The sequence below is a fragment of the Pelobates fuscus genome, chromosome 11, assembly GCF_036172605.1.
Source record: "Pelobates fuscus isolate aPelFus1 chromosome 11, aPelFus1.pri, whole genome shotgun sequence".
NCBI lineage: Eukaryota > Metazoa > Chordata > Amphibia > Anura > Pelobatidae > Pelobates > Pelobates fuscus.
The window spans coordinates 49,113,107-49,136,789 of NC_086327.1; the positions used below are offsets into that span (position 1 = coordinate 49,113,107).

At 40.2% G+C, this 23,683-nt stretch overlaps 1 protein-coding gene across 2 annotated transcripts in view; it reads right to left on the reverse strand.

Annotated features, from left to right (window-relative positions):
* Positions 1–17,143, reverse strand: part of LOC134577579 (brain-specific angiogenesis inhibitor 1-associated protein 2-like) — a 199,711-nt gene extending 182,568 nt beyond the window's left edge. The window contains exon 1 of one of the 2 annotated variants that reach the window (XM_063436396.1): positions 16,829–17,143. The gene's annotated coding sequence lies outside the window, so the exon portion shown is untranslated. Of the gene's footprint in view, positions 1–6,374; positions 6,423–16,828 lie in introns of those variants that run through there. The other variant, XM_063436397.1, reaches the window with a different exon arrangement.
* Between the last annotated feature and the right edge of the window lie 6,540 nt (positions 17,144–23,683).

Genomic DNA, 23,683 nt, shown 5'->3' on the forward strand with positions numbered 1-23,683 from the left:
CAATTCTCGTCTATTCCTTTTTCCTATTTCCTTAATTTATTTTTCTAGCAGTGTTGTTTCGTATTTCTTTGCCAAAAATTTATTTTTTAGATGTTTAGCTTGTTCTCTATAGTCTGAGTTCTTTGTACAGTTTCTTCTCACTCGTATTAGTTGGCTTTTTGGTATGGTTTCCAGCCATTTGTCTTTATGGCAACTCTTTCTATGAATGAAACTATTACCCTCTGTTTTTTTAAAAAAGCATTTTGATTGAACTTGATTGTTTTCTATAAAGAGACTTAGGTCAAGGAAATTGATAGTGGTGGTATTTATTTCGTATGTGAATTTTAAACCATAATCGTTTTGATGGATGTAATCAATAAACAATAACAAGTCTTCCTGTGGACCTCGCCAAATTAATATTACGTCGTCAATAAAACGTTTCCATAGGACCAGGTTCGCTGCCCAGCTATGCCCACTCCATATGTGGTTGGATTCCCAATCCCGCATATATATGTTTGCATAGCTGGGGGCGAACCTGGTCCCCATGGCTGTACCAGTGGTTTGGAGGTAAAATGAATCATCAAAGAAAAAATAATTATGTTTGAGAATATAATGAATACTGTTCACAATAAAATTTCGAAAATTTGATGATATATTTTCATCTTTCTCCATAATTCGTTCCACTGCAACCAAACCTTTCTTGTGTTTTATTATTGTATACAGTGACGTGACATCTATGGTTACCCAGACAAAGTCAGGTTCCCAGATTACACTCTCCATAATTCTTAAAACATGAGCAGTGTCATTTAGATAGGAAGGTGCTTGTTGTGCATATTTTTGAAGATGATGGTCCACGAATTCAGATAAGTGAGCAGATACAGAGTTTATGCCACTGATAATTGGCCTACCTGGGGGGTTTATTGGGTTCTTATGTAATTTAGGGAGAAAGTAGAAGATGGGTATTATTGGGAAGTTGTTTTGAACAAGGAATATCTTCAAAACAACTTCCCAATAATACCCATCTTCTACTTTCTCCCTAAATTATTTTTTCTTTGATGATTCATTTTACCTCCAAACCACTGGTACAGCCATGGGGATCAGGTTCGCCCCCAGCTATGCAAACATATATATGCGGGATTGGGAATCCAACCACATATGGAGTGGGCATAGCTGGGCAGCGAACCTGGTCCTATGGAAACGTTTTATTGACGACGTAATATTAATTTGGCGAGGTCCACAGGAAGACTTGTTATTGTTTATTGATTACATCCATCAAAACGATTATGGTTTAAAATTCACATACGAAATAAATACCACCACTATCAATTTCCTTGACCTAAGTCTCTTTATAGAAAACAATCAAGTTCAATCAAAATGCTTTTTTAAAAAAACAGAGGGTAATAGTTTCATTCATAGAAAGAGTTGCCATAAAGACAAATGGCTGGAAACCATACCAAAAAGCCAACTAATACGAGTGAGAAGAAACTGTACAAAGAACTCAGACTATAGAGAACAAGCTAAACATCTAAAAAATAAATTTTTGGCAAAGAAATACGAAACAACACTGCTAGAAAAATAAATTAAGGAAATAGGAAAAAGGAATAGACGAGAATTGATAGCATCTAACCCTAAAAGACACTCTAAAGATAATTACAATTTTTCTTTCACCACTCAGTACAATACACAACACTGGAAAATAAAAAAGATACTTAATAAACATTGGAACATTCTGCGCCAGGATCCTATTTTGGGTAAAGTGTTACCGATGAAAACACCAGTTATTTTCAAGAAAACAAAAAACTTAAAAAATATATTAGCACCCAGCTATGCTTTAAAAACTCCATGTAGAAACAAAACTTCGAACATTAGTGGTTTTAACCCTTGCAATTCCTGTAAAGCCTGTAAGAATAAAAAATTTGTACAAAAGAGAGAATTTATGAGCTTTACCACAAAAGAGAGATTTAAAATAAAATCCAATATAAATTGTAATACGAAAAATGTGGTATACATGCTACAATGTCCCTGCGGAAAACAGTACGTGGGGAGAACATGCAGGAAGTTAAAAGAGAGAATATTAGAACATCAAAACAATATTAGAAAAAAATCAACAAAACATATAATACCACTACATTGTAATACTTGCAATAAATTAGATTGGCGGAGTTTTATTTTTCTGGGCATTGAACATGTAGACCCGTATTGGAGAGGAGGAAATTTGACCAAAAAGCTTTCCCAACGAGAGACTTTTTGGATCAATAAATTAAAAACACTCCAACCCTTTGGTTTAAATTTAGATATTGATTTGTGGAGCTTTTTTGAAGATTAAATGAATTATTAATTTTATATTCGTTTTTCTGTAGAACATGTGGGAATCATTGCACCTTTCCTTCTTTCGAAAAATAAAGGATTAATTCATTTGTATCTTTATTCTTATTTACATTTGCATTTTTTATTTTATCCCTATTATTATCATTTTTCTTATATATTTTTTATATATATTTTTTCTTATCTATTTATTTTTTATTTCTTCTATGTTTATTTTTATTTTTATTTTTATTTCTATTTTTATTTTATCTTTATGTTCATTTTTATTTATTTTCATCCTTTATTTTTATATCTATTTTTATTTTTATTTCTAATTTCTATTTTCATTACTCCATTATTATTTTTTATTTTTATTTTTTATTTTTATTTTTATTTTTATTTTCATTTTCATTCTTATTCTATTCTATTTTATTTTACTTTACACTTTCATTTTTCATTTTTTCATTGTCATTCCAATTTTTTCAATTTTTTTATTGTTATCTTTTTTTGATATTTTGATTGTCACTCAAAAGACATACATTTATTGTATTTACCTTTAAGAAGAAAGAAACAAAAGTGCAACATAAATGGGTTTCACCATCATATCAATATCTGTATATATACATTGTTTATGGTATCAGAATTATAAGATGTTAAATCATATCACTATTCTTTCCTTACATGTGTTCTACAAATTATATCACTATTCTCTTCCTACGTGTTTTATAAATGATGTGAAAAGTATAAAACACATAAAATATGCAAGAAAAGCAACTTTCAGCAACTCTTATTTTTCTCTCACAAAATGGGATATATACATATGTCTTTATTAACAGGTCACATTGTAAATATACATTTCCGATTTTGCTTGATTTTACAATTGTAAGTGCCATCCAGAGAACCGTTTTAATTATTTCTCCCTCCCCCTCTCCGTTTGGTGCACCCGTCCACACATGTCCTGAGTCTATGCAATAGAATAAGGGAAACAGACCAACGATCGCGACCCACTTCCGGGTCTGTGAAACGCATGGTGGAACGCACGTGGCGCATGCGATGACGTCATCCGGCCCAAGACCGCGAAAAACGAAAAGTGAACACCAGCTGAAAGACTTTGAACACTAAATGGGGATGTATAAAAGGACTGCGGGAGGGATATTTTTATTGCTGTTGACATTTGTGATTGCACCTTGTCTCACCAAGTCCCTGAGGAAGTCCAGTCCAAGGACGAAACGCGTAGGACGTCTTATGGTGACATGCTGTTTATTTTTTATCTGAATGTAAGTTATTAAAACTTTTTTTACTATACTCTGGAAGTGCACTACAATTTTTGTATATATTTTTTCTTCTGAGATATATACACCCATTCGTTGATGAATATGTGAGGAGGGACAACACATTGGATATTGAAGAAAAAGATACATTTCAAGGCTGTTTTAACTCCAACAATTTGTGAGTGTCCAATTGTGATTGCATATTAACACTAGTCCCTATACAGTTATACGCTATGTTTCTTTATTTTGCTTGTGTTTAGCAGATTTTCCCCTATCCTATTTGCATATATCTATTGAAGACAAGAGGAAGTCTTCGGGGATTCATCCAGGATACTTCACCCAAAATTCAGGGGAAGTCCCGGTTTGCTTCAAATTTATACATTTCTCACTGGGGTTGTGTTTCACATATATTGTTGGTTTTTTTTTCTGTGTCCCTAGTGTCTGTGACCCCATTTCTCACAGTGTACCCAAATGTCTCAGTGTCCCCATGTCTCCCAGTGTCTCCATGTCTGTATCCACAAGTGCCCCCATGTCTCCCAGTGTCCCCATGTGTCTCAGTGCCCCCATGTCTCCCGTTGTCCCGATGTCTCTCAGTGTCCCCTAGTATCCTAGTGACACGGGACACACTGAGACATAGGAACACTGGGAGATTAGGGGACTGGGCGACATGGGGACACTGACACTGTGATACATAGGGACACTGATGCCAAGCTGGCCTTCCAATTCTTTGAACAGACATGCCCCCTTTTTGGGCATGTTTGCCCCTTTTGGCAGTTTTGGTAACGTGATTCGCATCAGTGGCCCACCCTTTTACCCCGCCCATTGACTTCCTGCTGCACTGAACACTGCTGTTAGGGGGTATGGATTTACTTGAAAGACGAAAGCATAATTTAGATAAAGAGATTAGCATAGAGTATGTGCGTTCTTATAGATGCATCCTTTGAGTTTCCCTCCAACACCATCCAACACCATCAGATACATGACGCTTGAGAGGTATGACTGTTTTAGTGTTTTTGGTCAATAAGATTCTTTAATAAGGCCCCATCATAATTGTCAGCACCAGGCCCACTGGGCTCTTAATCTGGCCCTGCGTATTACTCCTAGGTAAAACACCTTCAAGGGTGTTCTATGCTGCCCCTGGTAAAGTATAGAAAATAACTCAATAGTCATCAAATGTGCTGAAAGCAACAAGTAGCTTGGGACTGTGCAAATGCAGATCTAATATCCCTATTACTCCTAAGCCAGACACCTTCGAGAGTGTTCTATGCTGTCCCTAGTAAAATGTTAAGACAAAACACTCCCAATTACCCATTAGACCATTAGACCACATAACTCAGAGCTGAAATAGGAAAAAATAAAATAAAAATTAAACACCTAGTGCCACCATGTGTAATAAAAAAAAAAAAAACAATAAGCGTTTCGGTGCGTTTAATAGCACCTTTGTCAGGGGCTAAGAGTACCTCAGTGAATGAAGTGACTTATAAATGTTCCATAAGCCAATTATCTCTTCGAAGAAAACCAGATACCTCTATGTTTCCGATTCTTCACTTTTTGTGAGATTTGGACACATAGTTACTCCTTTGTATTTAACATGTGCAAACAATGCTCCTGCAACATGTGACTTGATATATTTGTACTTTCTTCACCACAGTTGAGTGCCCCTAGCAATGTCATTCAATAAGTAGGCAACAGGCGCTGGTGGCATTGTGGGTCCATCCCTCTACTGACTCACATGTGGATAAGGTGTCCACCAATAAAGGACAGTTTCAAAAATAGAAAATATGCTTCATCAGAAAATTCCCTTGAACGTGATTTTGCTTTTAATCCGTTAAAAAAATAAAAAAAATTAAAGGAATTAAAACAAGTGACTGCCTCGTAAGTGAATTTGTGAATGTCCCCATAGTGGCCGCTTTTTCGTTGTAACTGGGTAGTATTAGAAAAAGGCAGTAAATCATGTTTAAAACTTTTTCAATAAATTATTTGATGCTACAGCAAAAAGTTCCTCCGATATGCTCTAGGGCTAAATAATGCAGTGCTGAGTGGTAACCTAGAATTTATTAATGAAAAAGAAACCCAAAAAAACAAAAAAACAGAAATAAATTAACATGAAACTATAAAAAAACTTAGTGCTTTAATTTATTATTCCTTCAAGTTCTTTTGTGCAATGTAATTCAAATAATTTTTATTGGATAAAACTAATTATTGAAGTTCCCAGAACCAGGGGGCACTCACTATAATTTACTTATTCATGTCTGCACCTCTCACGGCTTTCAGTTAATCAGCAGAACTTGAAGAATGGCAGCGAAATTACAACTAGAATGCGTGGTATGAGTTCTTATTGTGCAAGAAGACAAACAGCTACTTTTTCTTGGATGACATCTTAAAGAGTAAACTCGATTCCCTGGTTGTTATGCATTCTACAATTATGTATAGAATGCGCTTGGTTAGAATGCTTTTGTTAGAAACTGAAAGTATAGCTCTATTCCAGCCTACCAAATAATTGAGCAATACACTTTGGGATTTATTTAATTAAACAAAATCCCTGAATTCTATAATATCCAAGCAAGAAATCTAAAAATCCGATTGATTGACTGATTGATTGATTAATAGATCTGCCTGTGTCTATCCCATTGGCATTAAAGGGTTACTCCAACCACCATGGCAACTTCAGTGATTTGAAATGGTCATGCTGGTAGGAGCCTGAAACACTGCATATGCGAAATTATTGTCAATTGTGTGCGGGGGCAAGTTGCCCCTCGCGTCCCCCCACTAACCTCCCCCTGTGGCACCAAAAGGGATAAAAACACTTTGTTTACTTACATGATTCCAGTACATGTGACTTTGGCAGCGTGGGCTGCCTAATGACATTTCTGTGCCTATTTTACATCTGTCATCAATGCACACTGCTCACTGCTGACAGACTTAAAGGACCACTATAGTGCCAGGAAAACATACTCATTTTCCTGGCTCTATAGGGTCTTTGGGTCCCCCTTACCCTCTGGGTCCCCCTCCCGCCGGGCTCTAGGGTGGGGAAGGGGTTAAATTCCTACCTTTTTCCAGCTCCGGGCTTCCTCGACGCTAGGGAATCTCCTCCTTCTTCTGCCGTTATCGGTTGAATGTGCATGCGCGGCAAGAGCTGCGCACGCATTTAGCCAGTCTCATAGGAAAGCATTCTCAATGCTTTCCTATGGACGCTGGCATCTTCACACTGTGAAAATCACAGTGAGAAGCGCGGAAGCGCCTCTAGCGACTGTCAATGAGGCAGCCACTAGAGGCTGGATTAACCCATTTGTAAACATAGCAGTTTCTCTAAAACTGCTATGTTTACAGCAGGCAGGGTTAATCCTAGATGGACCTGGCACCCAGACCACTTCATTAAGCTGAAGTGGTCTGGGTGCCTATAGTTGTCCTTTAAGCTGCAAAGGAAAGATCATATATATATATATATATATATATATCAAACAAAACAGCAAAAAAGAGTGTGGTGCACCGTTATGAACAAATATATGTAGTGTGTGGCAACACCAAATTTAAAACTTAGTATACATACATTAGAAACTACTTCTTGTTCAAAGTATAAATACAGCATTCAGGATAGCGATAAAACTCTTTAGGTATTTAATCACTTAAATAAAAAAACATCGAAAAAAAATAGCGGGGGACGGAGCCTGACAGCGAGAAGGGCTAGACACCATTTCTGAGTGCTCTCACCCAGTCAGTAAAATCCGCCAAAATCCTACCACGCACAGGTCCCATCCAACCCTGAAAATAGCGGGCACGGATCGGGGATATCCTGCGGCATCGATGCCTTTTCAGTACACCCCAAAGTTGGCCAAGGCGAAATGGAGGACTGGGGCCTACTACATACCGGCACCCGCCGACCTCGAGGAGCTCTTCGTCAGAACAGGCTTGAACAAGGCTGCCAATGCATCCGCTTACCACTCCACGACCCACCTCAGCTCCTCACCAGCAATGGGGTGCCGATCCCAGAGACCACAGCCCGTCTAAGCAACAGACCAGCAGGATATTGGCACTTTACTGCAAAGGCAGGTACCACCTAAAATAGCGGCCACAGATGGCCCTGACGCCCCAACAACCCCTAACTTACCAGTCCAGGTGCCTACCCCAGCAGCTCCATGACCAGGGAAAACACACTGCTGGAAATCCAGAGGTTCCTAACTGTAGATGTGTGCTCCCTAAAAACAAACATGCAGCTGCTTAGTGACAGGACAAACTCCACTGAAGGGGACATTGGGAAACTCCGCAGTGAAGTAGCCGAATTGAAAGACGCAATGGTCCAACTACAAACTACACAGCAGAACATGTCACTGCAAATGACCACACAGGAAGCTAGGTACCGCCGTAACCATCTTAAAATCCACGATGTACCCCCTGAGATCAATACAGAGGAACTACCCCACTATATAGGGAGACTTATTGCTTCTTTGTTACTACCAGCCCTAGCCAAGCTATTCACCATAGCTGGACTATACTGGCTGCCTTCCAGCACTAAGTCGGTGGCCCCAATTACCGGTGATGTTATCCTCCGATGCTACACACATCAAGACAAGGGCCATATCATGACAGCAGTGATGGGGCAAAACCCCATTGATATTTAAAGACTTGTACCTAACCTTCTATCAAGATCTAACCAAAACTACACTCCAATGGCGTAAATCACTGCAGTCACTCAATAGCCGCCTGCGCTCTGCAGGGGTGGCGTACAGATGGGGCACGCCAAAATCCCTACTCGTCTCCCACAACGGAACAGTCCACAAGCTCACCTCAGACTTGGAAGCACCTGCGCTACTCCTCACACTGGGCCTTGCCGACTCCACATCTGCAGCCTATGCTTCACAAGTCACCCATGCCTGGGACCCAGAGTCAGCAATCCCGTTCATTCCGGGAGCCACAGCAACTACCTGACTGACCAAGAAGAGGGCAAAGCTACCCCACATCGAGGAATGAACTTTTCCAGACCCCCAATGTTCTTGTTTTATATTTTATGCTCTAGTAGCCCCTGTTTTTACCTGTCTTGACCTACTGTTTTGCTACTCTATTATTGTTAGTACCTTCTACTGCCAGGTCCAGAAAAGAGCAGTCTCAGACCCGTCTCGCACACACACACACACTTGGCACACTCACAAGAGGTGTACAACCCCCCCGATGCCCCTTTGGTTAGGGGTACTTACCTGCTCGGTGAGCCAAGACCATCCCAATGATACCCCCACTAGTACCTTGACTACCCATACGCTCTCCTCAACTTCACTCTCATGATTTATTACGCTGTCAAACCATACTCTACTAGCACCTTCATGATCTATCATCAGCCCACCCACGAACACCTAGTATACTAAGGAAATATTATGTGTTGGGCAACACCAATGAATTTTAATGTGTTGGGATAGATCTAGTGGATACTGATATTAGGAAAGGCAATATAACACAGAAAGTGTGCCAGCGTGAGACCATGTGGATTTATAAACTAAAAGCACTTGAAAATACAGGTCTGAATATTGATTTGGATATTATGGCTTTTATGTGATGTACTAATTCCCCTTTTTTATTTTTTATCCTTTTATCCTCTTATTGTCTATTTTCTGCATTTTTTCTGTACATTTTATGAATACATGTCTTTGAGATGATGTATATTACATATATTTCTATTTGCACTGCTTTTGTATATTGTAAAGAATTTTCACATTACTGATATATTGTTGTATTTCATTATTATTATTAGTAGTATTATTGTAGATGTCCTCATGGAAATCATATTAAATGATTTGTCATATGGATATGTCTTCTGTCTCCTATGGTATTTATCTAAGGTATGATCCAGGAAAACGGACTTGGTTTGAATACTTCATTATTAGTCGTAGAAGTATTATTATAGATGTCCTCATAGAGTTCATATTAAATGATTTGTCACACAGATATGTCTTCTGTCCCCGATGCTATTTATCTAAGGTATGATGCAGGAAAACTGACTTGGTTTGAATACTGATGTTCACCTGGAAGGGAATGTGGGCAAAGTTGCCAGGAATGTTTCTCGGGCACTTTACTCCAATGGAGATTATTTTTGTCATCGACATGATCCCGGTTAGCCATCTTTTTGGATGATAAAAATCAATAAACATGTGAGATCTATCATGAACATCATTGGTGGGGTTTAAAAGGTGGGGGTTTTCAGACAGTCTGTATCTGCTTTACCTTGAGTCTTGCTGACGAAACTGTTTGGTATTCAAGCGTCTTCAGTGATACCTGCAGCTTGGACTGACAACTATCCCAGGAGAGCCTACACCATGCTGACTTTTGGCTATATTTTACCAACCAGGGCGGACTCCAACCGGGACTTACACGGAGGGACCACTGCTGTATATGGTAGAAGGGTCTTTGGACCTTCTGATGTGCCTGTTTTTTTTATGTTTGTGAATGCAATATTTTCCCCCCTTTTTATTCCATTTGTGTGTGGTTTTACGCTATGTTATTTTTCTATGTTTTTTTATTCAAGTTATTAAATACCCGAAGAGTATATTCTAACGTATTTAAACTAAGTTTTAAATTTGGTGTGACCACACACTATATATATTTGTTCATAACAGCGCACCACACTCTTTTTTGCTGTTTTATTTTATATATCACTGTTGACAGAGCTAACCGGTGTGTGGGTGCAGTTGGGCTAACCAAATATCTGTCTGTTAAACGAAAGTTCATGTCTGCCCTTCCTTCAACACTGAATTTAGCCCAAGCAGTCTCGATGTCCACTCTGCTGCTATATTTTTTTAATCCCGGCCTCCCTCTTCCTTCATTCACTTCCTCCCTCTCACCTTTCCTATCCCATTACAGGATCAGAGTGTGTGCATGCGCTCTGAGCCCAATAAATCCTCCAAAATAAGCCTATGATTTGATCTTGGCTTGGTTCTTATGACGTTAGACGGGGGTACACAGAGCAGCGCCAGGAGTTGCATCAAGCACTGGATTAATTAAGTACAAAAATTGCTTAGTGGGGGAATGCAAGGGGGACACTAGAATGCACTATAGTGTTAGGAATGCAACTTTGGATAACTAACACCTTAGAATCCCTTTAAAGGGACACCCAAAACACTTAAGTGTCTCAATTAAGTGGTCTGGGTGCAATGTCCCTGCTTTATGTAATCCTGTAATCCTGAAGCCACATAGGAAAGCATTGGCTCAGTGCTGTACATGCGCATTAGGTCCCCAGTGCTGCTCTAAGAGTAACTTAGAGGAGGAGAGTTTAGCAGCCCTGAGAGAGCCTTGGTGCTGGAAACTGGTAAGTAAATCTTTTTTTTTCCTCAGGGGGAGGGGGCTAAGACTACTAGGATGAGGGAAACTATAGCATTAGAAATGCATATTTGTATTCTCAATGCTACAGTGTTCCTTTAAATTGAATTTTTTTTAAAGGAAAAAAAATATTTGTGATAACATCAGTAAAAGGCCCGAGCACTTAATTTCTGTGGCCTGCATGATTGTTAGGCAGCCTGGCATGTATTCACATGTGGCCCTGCTCCCTTTCCAGGTGGGTTCGTGCATCACTATCCCAACCCCTTTTGGTCCATACACCCCTTGTACTGATTTCCACCCCTCCTTATATTGGGAGATATGTTGTATCTCATGTCATTACAGAACGAAGTATGGTAGTGCACCTTGTATTACAATGACATTTGCTCTGGAAACAGTCTATACAATTACATGCAAATAATAAACAAATACTCTGACAGCATTGAACCCTGCAAGTATGTTTTGTCTGCCACTAAATGTGACATGTATTGTTATAAAATGAAATGATTTATTTGACTTCCTTTCCTGTTTCATTATTTGCTATGACTTTGCACAATTGCATTTAATTACATGTATTTTATGCTATGTTATTTAAAGAAAAAAATCAATCATATCAATAAAATCACTTATACACTGCACATTTTGGCATTAAATGCATGCTGTGGTTTTCTCCACATTCAAACCTGAATAATATTTTGCAACTTTCTGTAGCATAACCCGACCCCCTTGCCATGTGTTTTCTTTTCACTAAGCAACTTCATTATTAGATGCACTTTAAGTAAGCACTCAGCTTGGCAAATGAGAAAACTGAGCAGGACTCCTCCTCACAACCAACCACGATACTCCTTTACCTGTCCATTTCCAGGGAACCTGTAGTCATTAAATTAAGAATCATTATTTTGGGACTACAGGTTTCCTTCTGTCAACCCTCTGTGTCATTTAAAAAAGTTAAGTCAACTAATGATAACTCGTTTTCCTCCACTGCTGCTTCCAACTCCACCTCTAGTGGCGTCAGCATCCAATTGACATAACCCACAATCTCCTCCAATCGATTGCTTCTCATAGAACTAGACATGTGCGGCTAAAGCCGTGCTGTTCCTCCTGTTCGCAGAATTTTATTCCAGAACCGAGTTTTACTCAGTTCTGGAGGAGGAAGCGCCTCTAGTGGCTGTCAGGAAAACAGTCAATAGCAATATATCTAACTCTGCAATGTTTCTACAAAACAGTGATGTTTTAAATTGCAGGGCTAACATGACTGCACCCACACCACTTCATTGAGAATGGGCGACTTTAGTGCTCCTTTAACAAGGAATTAAAAAATAAAGGGCAATGTAGAATGTGTGAGAATGGAGTAGCTTAAAGAGGGAATTCTTTGATTTTAGTGTAATCTAATAGCTAACTAAAAGCAGGCTATAACTTGTGCTATTTTTAAAAATTCTTTATGTTTTATTTTTATTTTTACCCTTTGCCGAGCAAATTAATTAACTCTTCGGTTTCACCTGTAGATGCCCAAGCATGCACACTGCTGTATCTAATTTTCTAATGAATGTTTAGTTTCATGGATTAACCACCTATGTGTGATATATATGTATATATTTCACAATAGATGGTTGTACCCAACTTCATAACAATAAAATTCACACACAAAAAAATTGAACTATGTATTCGTGAATTTATCAGACAGCCCCACAGCAATTAAAAGCTCAGTAGTGTGTCATGTGTATTCAGAGCTCCATAGCAATAAAACTCTCAGAATGATGCTTTGCATATCTGTGTATCCAGGATCTATAAACAACATATTGTAATTTTCTATCGGTGGAATTTTTTAAGTACCTTGACTATCTTATACATCCCTCCAACTCTACTCATTGCATTGCATCTTTGGTCAGTGGTTCTACATCTGAGGATGACCAGCTGTTGTCAAATTGTAACAAAATATTTTGTCAGTTAACCTCTAAAGTTGACAGAAGAATTTGGAATTTGTTGAACATCAGCAGCTGGCAGGTCATAGTTAGATAGCCTCTTGTAGTCAATAATAATTTAATTGACTCTGCCCTGTCACCAACAGGTACTTCATACTGATATTATCATCCATTATCTTAAGAAGTGGGGGTAGACATTTGACTGCTGACCTGGAAACGTGCTTAGCAATGACCTATACGTTTGGAACAAATAACCTCATTGTGAGTCTCATTCATAAAATGTTTCACGTAGAGATTTCTTTATCAAACAATACGTTGTTCTATGAAGAAATGTAAAACCTAAATTTAGCAGATATGTGTGACCTACATTTAGTAGATTTGGATTTCAATTGTGTAAAAAACTTAATGTTTCCAAAACTCCAACTGACCTGTTCTTTTGGCTTGAACATTTATACTCAGTGATGTTTTGAATGTTGATGTATTATTACATTTCACAGTAAATAGAATAAAAACATTATTCTTTCATTCTTGATAAACCGGTTGACCATTTTCTTAACTTACTAAACATTATATGGACTAGAATCACATGCTGAGGACTCAGAAAATGTTTGTTCAATTTCTGATAGGTTTACTTTCACCTTTTTTTTCCTGGGGAGATTACTTTGCTATTGTCTATTCTCATTGTATTCCCTGTGATCTGGATTTTAAAACTTGGTGGCTGATTCTACAAGGCTTGTCTAATTGTCTATTCACCACCACCTACATCCCTCTAGAGCAGCTGTAGTCAGGCAATATGTCCTGAATCTTAGGCCAAACAGGCACATTACTACCAACAGGTCTAGTGACAATTGGTCATACAATAACAAAAATTGACTTGTGCATCCTAACCACTGCTGTATGATCAGTAGTTAGGTTTTCGAGGGCTATTTTTGTTTTGTTTTCTCTGTATAGATTGTGTGTGTTTTTGCATCCTTTGATATACTTCTATTTATATTTAATTTTTTGTTTTTTGTTCCTCTGCATTTTCCTGTCATCATTTCCCCCCACTTAATCAGCATCTTTGTTACTTTTCCTTCTGTTTTTTGTATCTGATAGTTGTGTCTGTAACGGCACCCCAGGTACAAAAGCGGTTAAAGCCGCCAAAGAAATTCCCTTCCTGAACGCAGGATCAGCTACCGAACACTCCTAAGCGCCGAACAGAAAAACACACGAATAATCCCCCCAAGTACGAGACGAGGCTCTGTATTAAGGGTCAAGCAGGAATCTGTTTAATGTGGGCTACATGCCCGGCTTTTATGCAGGTCTTCCACCAGGGACACTCCCATAGGGGACCTGGTAGAAAACTGGGACAAGTTTCTGTAACAACAAATAAGAATACATCCAGGTATAAACACTCCCACATGAGCATTACAGTCCCCTCCTCTCTATCCTGGAGGTAATTGGGTTAAGTGCTAGAAGTGACTCAATTACCTTCCAGGATAGGGCATAACCTCCATTTTATATGTACAATAAAAACACATAAAAATACATAATTCAAAAACTCCGAACAGAATCCCCATATTCAACGTATCCCCAGATAGCTTGGATGTGAGCGCACAATATTACCGAACAGCGCTCAGATCCTATACACACAGTTCAATCGCCATGGAGCCAAAGTCTTTCACATAGTCTTTCATTATACAAATGGGCTTCATGGGATAGCTATCTGGGGTGGCTCTGTTTGCATCATAATGTACCGAATGGCTCGGCGTTCGTATGAACGGATGAACAGATGAAGGAAGATAGGCGGCTTCAGCGGTGTTCGTATGAAAATAGTGTCCGTTTTTAGTTCCATAGATTCGTTGACGAACACCGCTGGGCATTCGCATGTCCAAGATGGCCGCAACCACGTGTTCGTTCATATGAACGACGACCACCCAGCCGATCATTCAACAATAGAAAGTGTCTGCGGTTAACCTCAACGTTCTAATGAGGTCAAGAGGTTAACAAGCAGCACACTTCCCTGTTGGGTGGCCGGCCATTCGGTAGTTCTTTTGGCAAAATAGGAATTAAGCATAGGGACCGTACAGACAGGGCAATAACCAAACAAACAGACGAACCAGCATAAAGTAAAAGTAATACAAGGACAGAGAGGTCTGTCACATGGTCTGTTTTCCCTTGGGTATGTATAAGGAGGGCTCTGGCCAGTAGTGTTCCTAGGATATGGCAAGTGCCTGGGTGCCACTTCCAGGAGGCACCATTGAGCAGAGGCCAGTCAGGCAGTTTTTTTCATTCTCAGCTTTGTCGTGAGCAAGCTGCACAGGGACCTGGAAGGCTTTGCACTATTGGGACACAGAGATCAGCTCACGCATACAGGATCAGGAACATCCGAACATCTCATCTGATTTCTCATCAGGGTTGGACTAACCACTTGGGCACATTGGTCATGGACCGGGCACCCCAGGAATTCAGGGAACCTGGCTGCAAAGCACCACTCATGTTCGGGAGATCAGAGATATATTTGTGAAAGGTTGCGTGGGCCCATGATGATGGTAGAGAGGGCCACCTGCAACTCATCATACTGCAAATGAACTTCCCCTCATTCAGTGAGACATGGCAGGATACCTGCTCTCATTACCAGGTATCCACTCTGATATCCTTCCACAGTGCTTTGAGTGGATGAGAGGTAGGGATGGGAAAAGACATCCCTCCCCTGCTCTCTCCTCTCACACAGAGCACTCTCATGACTTGACCATTTCCACATTGTAGAATGTACTGATCATCGTAGAGTACACTGAATAGTACCCCAACTTTTGGTGTCTTGGCTTTGGTTTGAACCTGTTATTGAAATTATGTTACCACCTGTTTTAGGTGTGTTTCTTTCTGTTAACTCCAACTACTCTAAAATGGCTTCCTATCCCTTGCCTATAACTGCAGTTAGGGATCCGACCTTGTCAGTCTAGAGAGAACCTGACGCCAAGCAGCACATGGACAATGGTTGGATTCTAAATTCTTGTCAGTCCTTGTACCTATGCAACTGTTTTCCGAACAGTGAGGGGGTTAATATTCTAATATATTACACACTGATGCTTTAGCCAACTTATAATTTAAACAAGAAATTTGAACAACAGGGTTGTGTTGATAGTTGGCGCTTCAGGTGGAAACACAAAGAGAAGATCCAGCTCTGCTCTTTACTCCAGGTCATTAAAAAGACATAAAGAATAAATATTGAGAATGCATGCAGTGATAATTAAAACATGACATCATATAATAGTACTGAGAATATTCTACAAAAACACGTCATTATGTGTCATGTAAACCTCATGTCTATGGAAAAGCATTTTTTTAAATTCTATTTTTTTTTAACTACTATGAGTTATAGCAGATCATGCTAGCAACTGCTGATTTTGATTTATCGAAGTATGCACAGTACAGGTACAGACACAAACATATCGCTGATGAGGAAATCCACATTGCACCCCCTAAATCAAAGAGGGATACCCTGTGATTGCGGTTATAAGTTAGAGAACAAAGGGTTTGTAAAGAGAAACATTGATATTAGACATGTAATGGAAGATCAAAAGAGAAAGGGGAAAAATGAAGACGATTAAAATAGGTGGACATGTTAGTGAATGCATACATGAAGAAAGGGTTAATTTTTCCACAAGGGGGAGGGAAAAGAGCAAAAAAAAAAATAGAAAAAAGATGAATGAATCAAACGGAAAGAAAGGATGAGATAGACAGAATTCTAGTGCAATGGCACAGCTTTAGAAATAAAGCAAATATTTTCTGCATAAAAACCCTTATAGCTGGTTCAGAGCATGATACATAACCTCCTACCTGTTTATCACGTCTTCTAACAAAATATTGAGATATATGTGTGTTTAATGAATCGTTTGTGCCCTGCAAAGCATGATTTTAAAACACAGGATATCACATACCAATCTTTCATTCTGTTCATGAAATGCATGAGCTAAAGATATTCCGTTTACATATAATTTATTTGGGCTTTTAAAAATTGTCAGTTTACACGCTTGTAGGGCTCTCTAAAAAAAGAATAAAGGTTTTGCTTACCTTTGCATAAAATGTCCCTCCACATGCCTGCAGGCCTGTCCTAAGCTCTCCTTTCCAAGATGTGATACAACATTCTCTAACAGCTAAGCACAGTGCTGCAGTGTGATCATCTGCACTGAAGTATATTAAATCAGACCTGTATTATATGTGTGTGTGTGTGTGTGTATGTGTGTATTTTTACAGTGTCACCAATTCCCCGTCCCTATGCAGTTCCCGAAAACAATGCAATTAACATGAGAGATTATTTCAGAAAACCCTTGCTCCATATGATAAATCTATATGGCAGATACGATCCGATGAAAGATTTATTCCAGTCTGGTGATACTGCCTAAAAAGCAGAGTGAGTCAAGATGAGACACGCACGGGATGTTGATGAGGAAAGAGCAACCTCAAAAAAAGCTGTCTGATTCACTGTTCTTTTTTAAAAATGTAGCTTTAATTACTTGAGCTACTAATATTGCTTTAGGATCCAAATCACACATTATAAATTAAGATTTATTAAAAACACATGCAGTTGGTGTGATAAAAAAATATCTTAACTGCTTTAAGAAAAAAAGGATCATATCTGATGTTTTATGATATTTGTTCATTGTTTACAAAAACATAAACCAGGATGTCTAGACTTGTGAGTAGTAATCAATTTTTTTGTAAAATATCTGTGTGATCTACTTTTGCTCCACATGTTAGAATGTGTGAACGCAGGGGTAGCTTTGTTGTAACTGCAAACATGTAAATTTCTATTTTTTAATTTTTCCGTCCCCCCATTGAACGTCTATCTGTTTCTAGTTTCAGTGTTATGTCTTTCCACCCAGCACGCACGCCTGTCCCTCTTTATCTATCAAACTTGTGACCCTCTGTCTTCCTGCCACCCCAGTTGTGACCCTCTTCATCCCACGCTGAAACTACAAAAGTCTATCATTTGATTCAACTGTATGATTCAACCGCATAAATATCTCGATGGGATATGTACAATTGTAATAGACATGCTCAGGGCCGCCACCAGAAACTCCTAACTGAGCTCGCCTCCAATCCCGCCCACAGGGTCCGCCTCCAAATTCCACCCACAGGAATACACACACAGACACAAACACACACACTGATACAAAAGGACACAGATACACACACATACTAACAGACACACATACTGAAACAGACATACACGCATATAGGCATACATACTGACACACACATACTGAGACATACACACACATACAGACACACAGGCGTACATAGTGACAGGCAGACACATACTAACATACATACAGACATACATTCATAATGACATACAGACATATATACATTCATATATACATTCATACAGACATACAGACACTGACATCCATGCACACATACATACACAGACATACATTCATAATGGCATACAGACATAAATGCATACATTCATACTGACATACATTCATACTGACATCCATACACACATACACACAGACATACGTTCATAATGACATGCAGACATACTGACATACAGACATACATATATACATACATACATGCATAATGACATACATACATACAGATATACATGCATACATACAGACATACATTCATAATGACATACATATATATATATAAACAGACACACAGACATGCATATATACATACATACTGACAGGCAGACATACTGACAGACATACATGCATGCATACAGACATACACACACAGACACACAGAGCATATTTTTCAGCCACCCTACTGTTTCTTACCTTTTCTTTGCTAGAGGGTGGCTGGGGCTGATGGGAGTCGGCACGGCTCTCCCTCTTCACTGGCGCTCCTCCCGCGCGGATTGAGCTGGGATGAAGTGACCACTTCCTCCCAGCAGCACTTGCGCTGCGGCTGCGTTTTTTTTTGTTTTGTTTTTAAGGGGCCCGGTCGTGCTATTACATGGCCACAGCACTGAAGATATAGGGCCCATCGGGTGGCCCTAAGTGCAACTGCACCGGCGGCAGTTCCGCCGCTACACGTGGGGCCCGGTCGGCCGGGCGCGTGACAACCGCCATGGTTGTCACCCCCTGATGGCGGCCCTGGACATGCTACAGCCAGCATACACTGCAAGTAATCAATACAAACAAATGTTAAAGGAAAAAAGATACTTATGAAACATATTATTAAAAATAAAAAAGCCATGAATATCAAAAAACAATGGTGAAAAAAGAAAAACTACAACATTAGAATGTAAATCCTCCCCATGGAGCGTTCCACATCAACTTACAATTCAAAGTGGAAAATTGCCTTTTAAAGGACTTCTGTCACCTTTAATTGTGAGTCAGAGCGCTCTGATTGTTTATTTTTCATAGTTGCATTGCATACTTTGGATTCAGTGGCAAAACTAACGCAGATAGGACCCAGTTGCAGGAAAGAAATTATGGCACCCTTGTAGAGCAGCCAAATCCAAATCTCAACTGCTATCAGTGGCAGAACTAAAGTAGAGAAGGCCCTGGCTCAATAATTCTTTGGGGCCCCCGTATCGCAAGGTTCGAAAAAAAGATAGATCCCTGTCTGTCATGCAACTCCTACAATGCTTTGCCAGCTGGGAATCTACAAAGATGGGAATTTACCCATCTTTGCAGGTTTGTATTTAGCAGTGAGCAGTGTTTGTATAGTATTGTATGTTTGATGCACTGTTGAGATTTGAAAGCAGTGGCTTACTTGTGTGTAGTGTTTGCCTGTAGGGGTATATCTGTGTGTAGTGTTGGAGAGATGTATGCACATGTACATATACACTGCCACACACACTCACTGATACACATGCATACATACATACATAGGCACACACTGACACTCATCCGGATTCAAAAACACACAGACACATATGCACCTAAAGAAACACAAATACACACGCTGATACACATGCAAACACTGACACATATATAGATACACAGGTACAGACATGCAGATACACAGACACACATGCAGATACACCGATGCACAGATACACACACTGACACATATGCAGATACAAAGACACACACTAACATACTTACAGATACACAGAGACACACACTGACACATACAGATACACAGACACATATACACACAGATAGGCATACGGACACTGATACAGATACAAATACTTACACACATATGGTAAATAGACACTCACAGATATAAAGGGGCACACATTTTCACACAGATATACATAAAGACACAAAGATAGATACACAGACACACAGATATACTTTTTTTCCCCAGCTGATCTGTGCAATCTGTGAGGAAGCTGCTAATGGGCTGCAGTGCACGATGGACCCCCTGAACTTGCGGACCTCATGATGCTTTGCCAGCTGGGGATGCACCCTTTTCCCATCCTTGCATGGCTGTATTTTTGAGCGGAGTGAGCAGCATCAGTACGTTTGATGGTGTGAATTGTGTGTAATGTTGGCATTTAAATGTAGGAGTGTATTCTGGGTGTAATGTTGGCATGTGAATGCCATGTTGTATTTGGGTATAGTGTTGGTATTTTGAATAATATGTTGTGTACTGTTGGCGTTTTAATGCTGAAGTGTATTCATGAATACACTGACACACAGATATACACTCACAGACACACACACACACAGATATACATACTAACAAATACACAGATATACACACTGAAACACAAATATACACACAAATATAAACATATAAACACATATACATATATACACAGAAAAACACACAAATAAGTATCACAACATGCATATTTTAGTCACCCTGATTGTTTCTATGCCTTTGGGTTCAGGTGGATGGCTTCCCTGGGCTCTATTGGGGGCTGGGGCTTCAAGGATATAAGGAGATGCTCTAAGCCAATCACTAGTTCTCGGTTCATAAAAATGTTTTAAGCCAATCAGCAGCACCCCTACCAGCAGCACTCTGTGCTTCCTGACACTCACTAAATAAAAGTGAACACATTAACACTGATATTTTTTTTTTTTACCAGGGGAGATGAGACGTCCAGAGTTTCCATGCCAGGCCCAGTTACCAAAGCCTTATCATGTAGTGTCCAGAATGAAGTGGAGGGATCACTACACTCAGTAAATAAAATTGAACACCTGGGGAGATGAGAAGGTCCAAAGTTTCCCTACCAGGCCCAGTTACCAAAGCCTTATCATGTGGTGTCCAGAATGAAGTGGAGGGATCACTTCACTTGACCTTCCTGCTCCAATCTCCCTTTCTTCTCCTTAATTTAACACAGTCTTCTTTTTCTTCTGACTCTGTCTTCTCTCCTCCTTGGCTCCTTCTGCTCCTTTGCCTTTCTGCTACTTTTTGCTTCTTTTGCGCCCTTCAGCTCCTTTCGCTTTCTGATCCCTTTCTGCTACTTTCTCTCCTTTCTGCTCCTTCTTGCTCCTTGCTGACCTTTCCTGCTCATTTCTGTTCTTTACTGCTCCTTCTACTATTTTACCTTTCTGATCGATCCTTCTGCCCCTTCCAGCTCCTTTTTGCCCCTTTCTGCTCCTTGCTGACCATTTCTGTTCCTTTTTACTCCCTCTCCTACTTTATCTTTGTGCTCCTTCTGATTCTTTGTGCTTGTTTACCTTTGTGCTCCTTCCGTCCCTTCCAGCTCCTTGCTGACCCTTTCTGCTCCTTGCTGCCCTTTCCAGCTCATTGCTGACCCTTTCGGTTCCTTTCTTCTCCTTCTCCTACTTTACCTTTCTGCTCCTTGCTGCCCCTTTCTGTTCCTTGCTGATTCTTCCTGATCATTTCTGTTCCTTTCTGCTACTTCTTCTACTTTACCTTTGTGTTCCTTCCTGCTCCTTATTGCCCTCTCCAGCTCCTTGCTGACCCTTTCTGTTCCTTTCTGCTCCTTCTCCTACATTACCTTTTTGCTCCTTCTGATTCTTTCTGCTCCTTTACCTTTGTGCTCCTTCTGTCCCTTCCTACTCCTTGCTGACCCTTTCTGCTCCTTGCTGACCCTTTCTGCTCCTTGCTGCCCCTTCCTGCTCCTTGCTGATCCTTCCTGCTCCTTGCTGATCCTTTCTACTCCTTTTCCTACTTTACCTTGGTGCTCCTTCTGCCTCTCCCAGCTCATTGCTGACCCTTTATGCTCCTTGATGTCCCTTACTGCTCATTTCTGTTCCTTCTTGTGACGGTAGTAATCTGTATCACTGTCCAATATTCCCTTTTTCCCAATAGTAGAATATTTCCAATAATCCACAGGAATAAATATCGCTGGTATCGCCAAATAATCCACACATGAGCCAAAGCTTAATGCTGGAACAAGACTGATTTACTGAAAGCAACAGGCATTCAATTTATGCAATAGCATACTCCTCCTCTGGGCCAGGCTAGATAATTGAGTTTCAGCAACATACTCAATTATCTGCTGGCCAGAAATATTAAAATTGTTAACATTTTAAAAAAAGTACTTTCTGCATAACATACAAATATAACAATCACATCCCTGGGTAGCTGCGGATACTGGGAGTCACATATCCAAATCTCACGAAAATCCGTTCGGTAGTTTCCGTGTCGCATCGTGTGGAAGTTTGACCGGCTCGCCATGTGGTGGTATCCGATTTAGAGTTCCATGAAATCAGCAGCAAGAGCCGTTCTCCGTTCGCGCCTAATTACATGAAAACTACCATACGAATGTTGCAGCTTGTTATATGAAAATGCTCCCCTTGTTCGGTAGATTCAAACTCCCGAATGCCGGTTTGATTTGTTGAGTGGAAAGTAGTCAGCCAGGACTTCCATAATGACCGGACGTTCGCGTGGTTGCCATGCCGAAAACAGTTCCAGGCAATTCATGCGTAAGTCCCGCTGACCGCATTCGGGAGATTTAAGTTGGCCGCCATCCTTTGTTCTCGCCACGTGTTCGTATGCTGAATGGCGGCCACCTAGAAGCACTCAATTAAGTTGCGGTTCTCTCAACGTTCCAAATTCTGATTACTACCCAGGGTGGTCTCCGTTCGGTAGAACGAATACATTTCTCGAACACATAGTTAAAACGAAACGACTACAAGTATTTAAACAGCAGGGAGAGGATATAACCGAATGCACACAGGTGAGTATATGGAAATCCTTTACACTTCTCCTTTCTGCTCCTTCTCCTACTTTACCTTTTTTGCTCCTTCTGATTATTTCTGCTCCTTTACCTTTTTGCTCCTTCTGTCCCTTTCTGCTCCTTGCAGACCCTTCCTGCTCCTTGCTGCCCCTTTCTGCTCCTTCTCCTACTTTACCTTTGTGCTCCTTCTGATTCTTTCTGCTACATTACCTTTGTGCTCCTTCTGCCCCTTCCAGCTCCTTGCTGACCCTTTCTGCTCCTTCTCCTACTTTACCTTTGTGCTCCTTCTGATTCTTTCTGCTCCATTACCTTTGTGCTCCTTCTGCCCCTTCCAGCTCCTTGCTGACCCTTTCTGCTCCTTTATGTCCCCTTCTACGCATTTCTGTTCCTTCTCCGACATTACCTTCCTGCTACTCGCTGACTTTAGACTGCCCCCCATCCCTCACTTACCTGATCTGTAGGCTGTCTCTGTAGTCTGGGAGGTGCGGACTGCACTCTGTGCTGCTCCCCTGTGGATTCAGTCAGGAGAGAGAAGCAGGGATAAGATGGAGCTTGCTATACCTGCCTCTCTCCACACAGTGCCACCTACGGGCCTGCGCCGGTATTGCAGTGTATTCTGAATGTCAAAATAAAAATATCAGCACAAGTTGAAAAGTCCAGCAGGGGAAAGTGCGGACCCCCATGGTCTGTAAACACCATAATGGGCAACATTTTAACACTGGAATAGTTCCCGTTCGTCCACATCATAGATCTTTTCGGCTGGTGTTAATTTCCTGGAATAAAAAGCAACACGATGGAGCCAGTCATCTTTTCCCCCTCTTTGTGACAGAACACCACCAATAGCAATGTCCGAG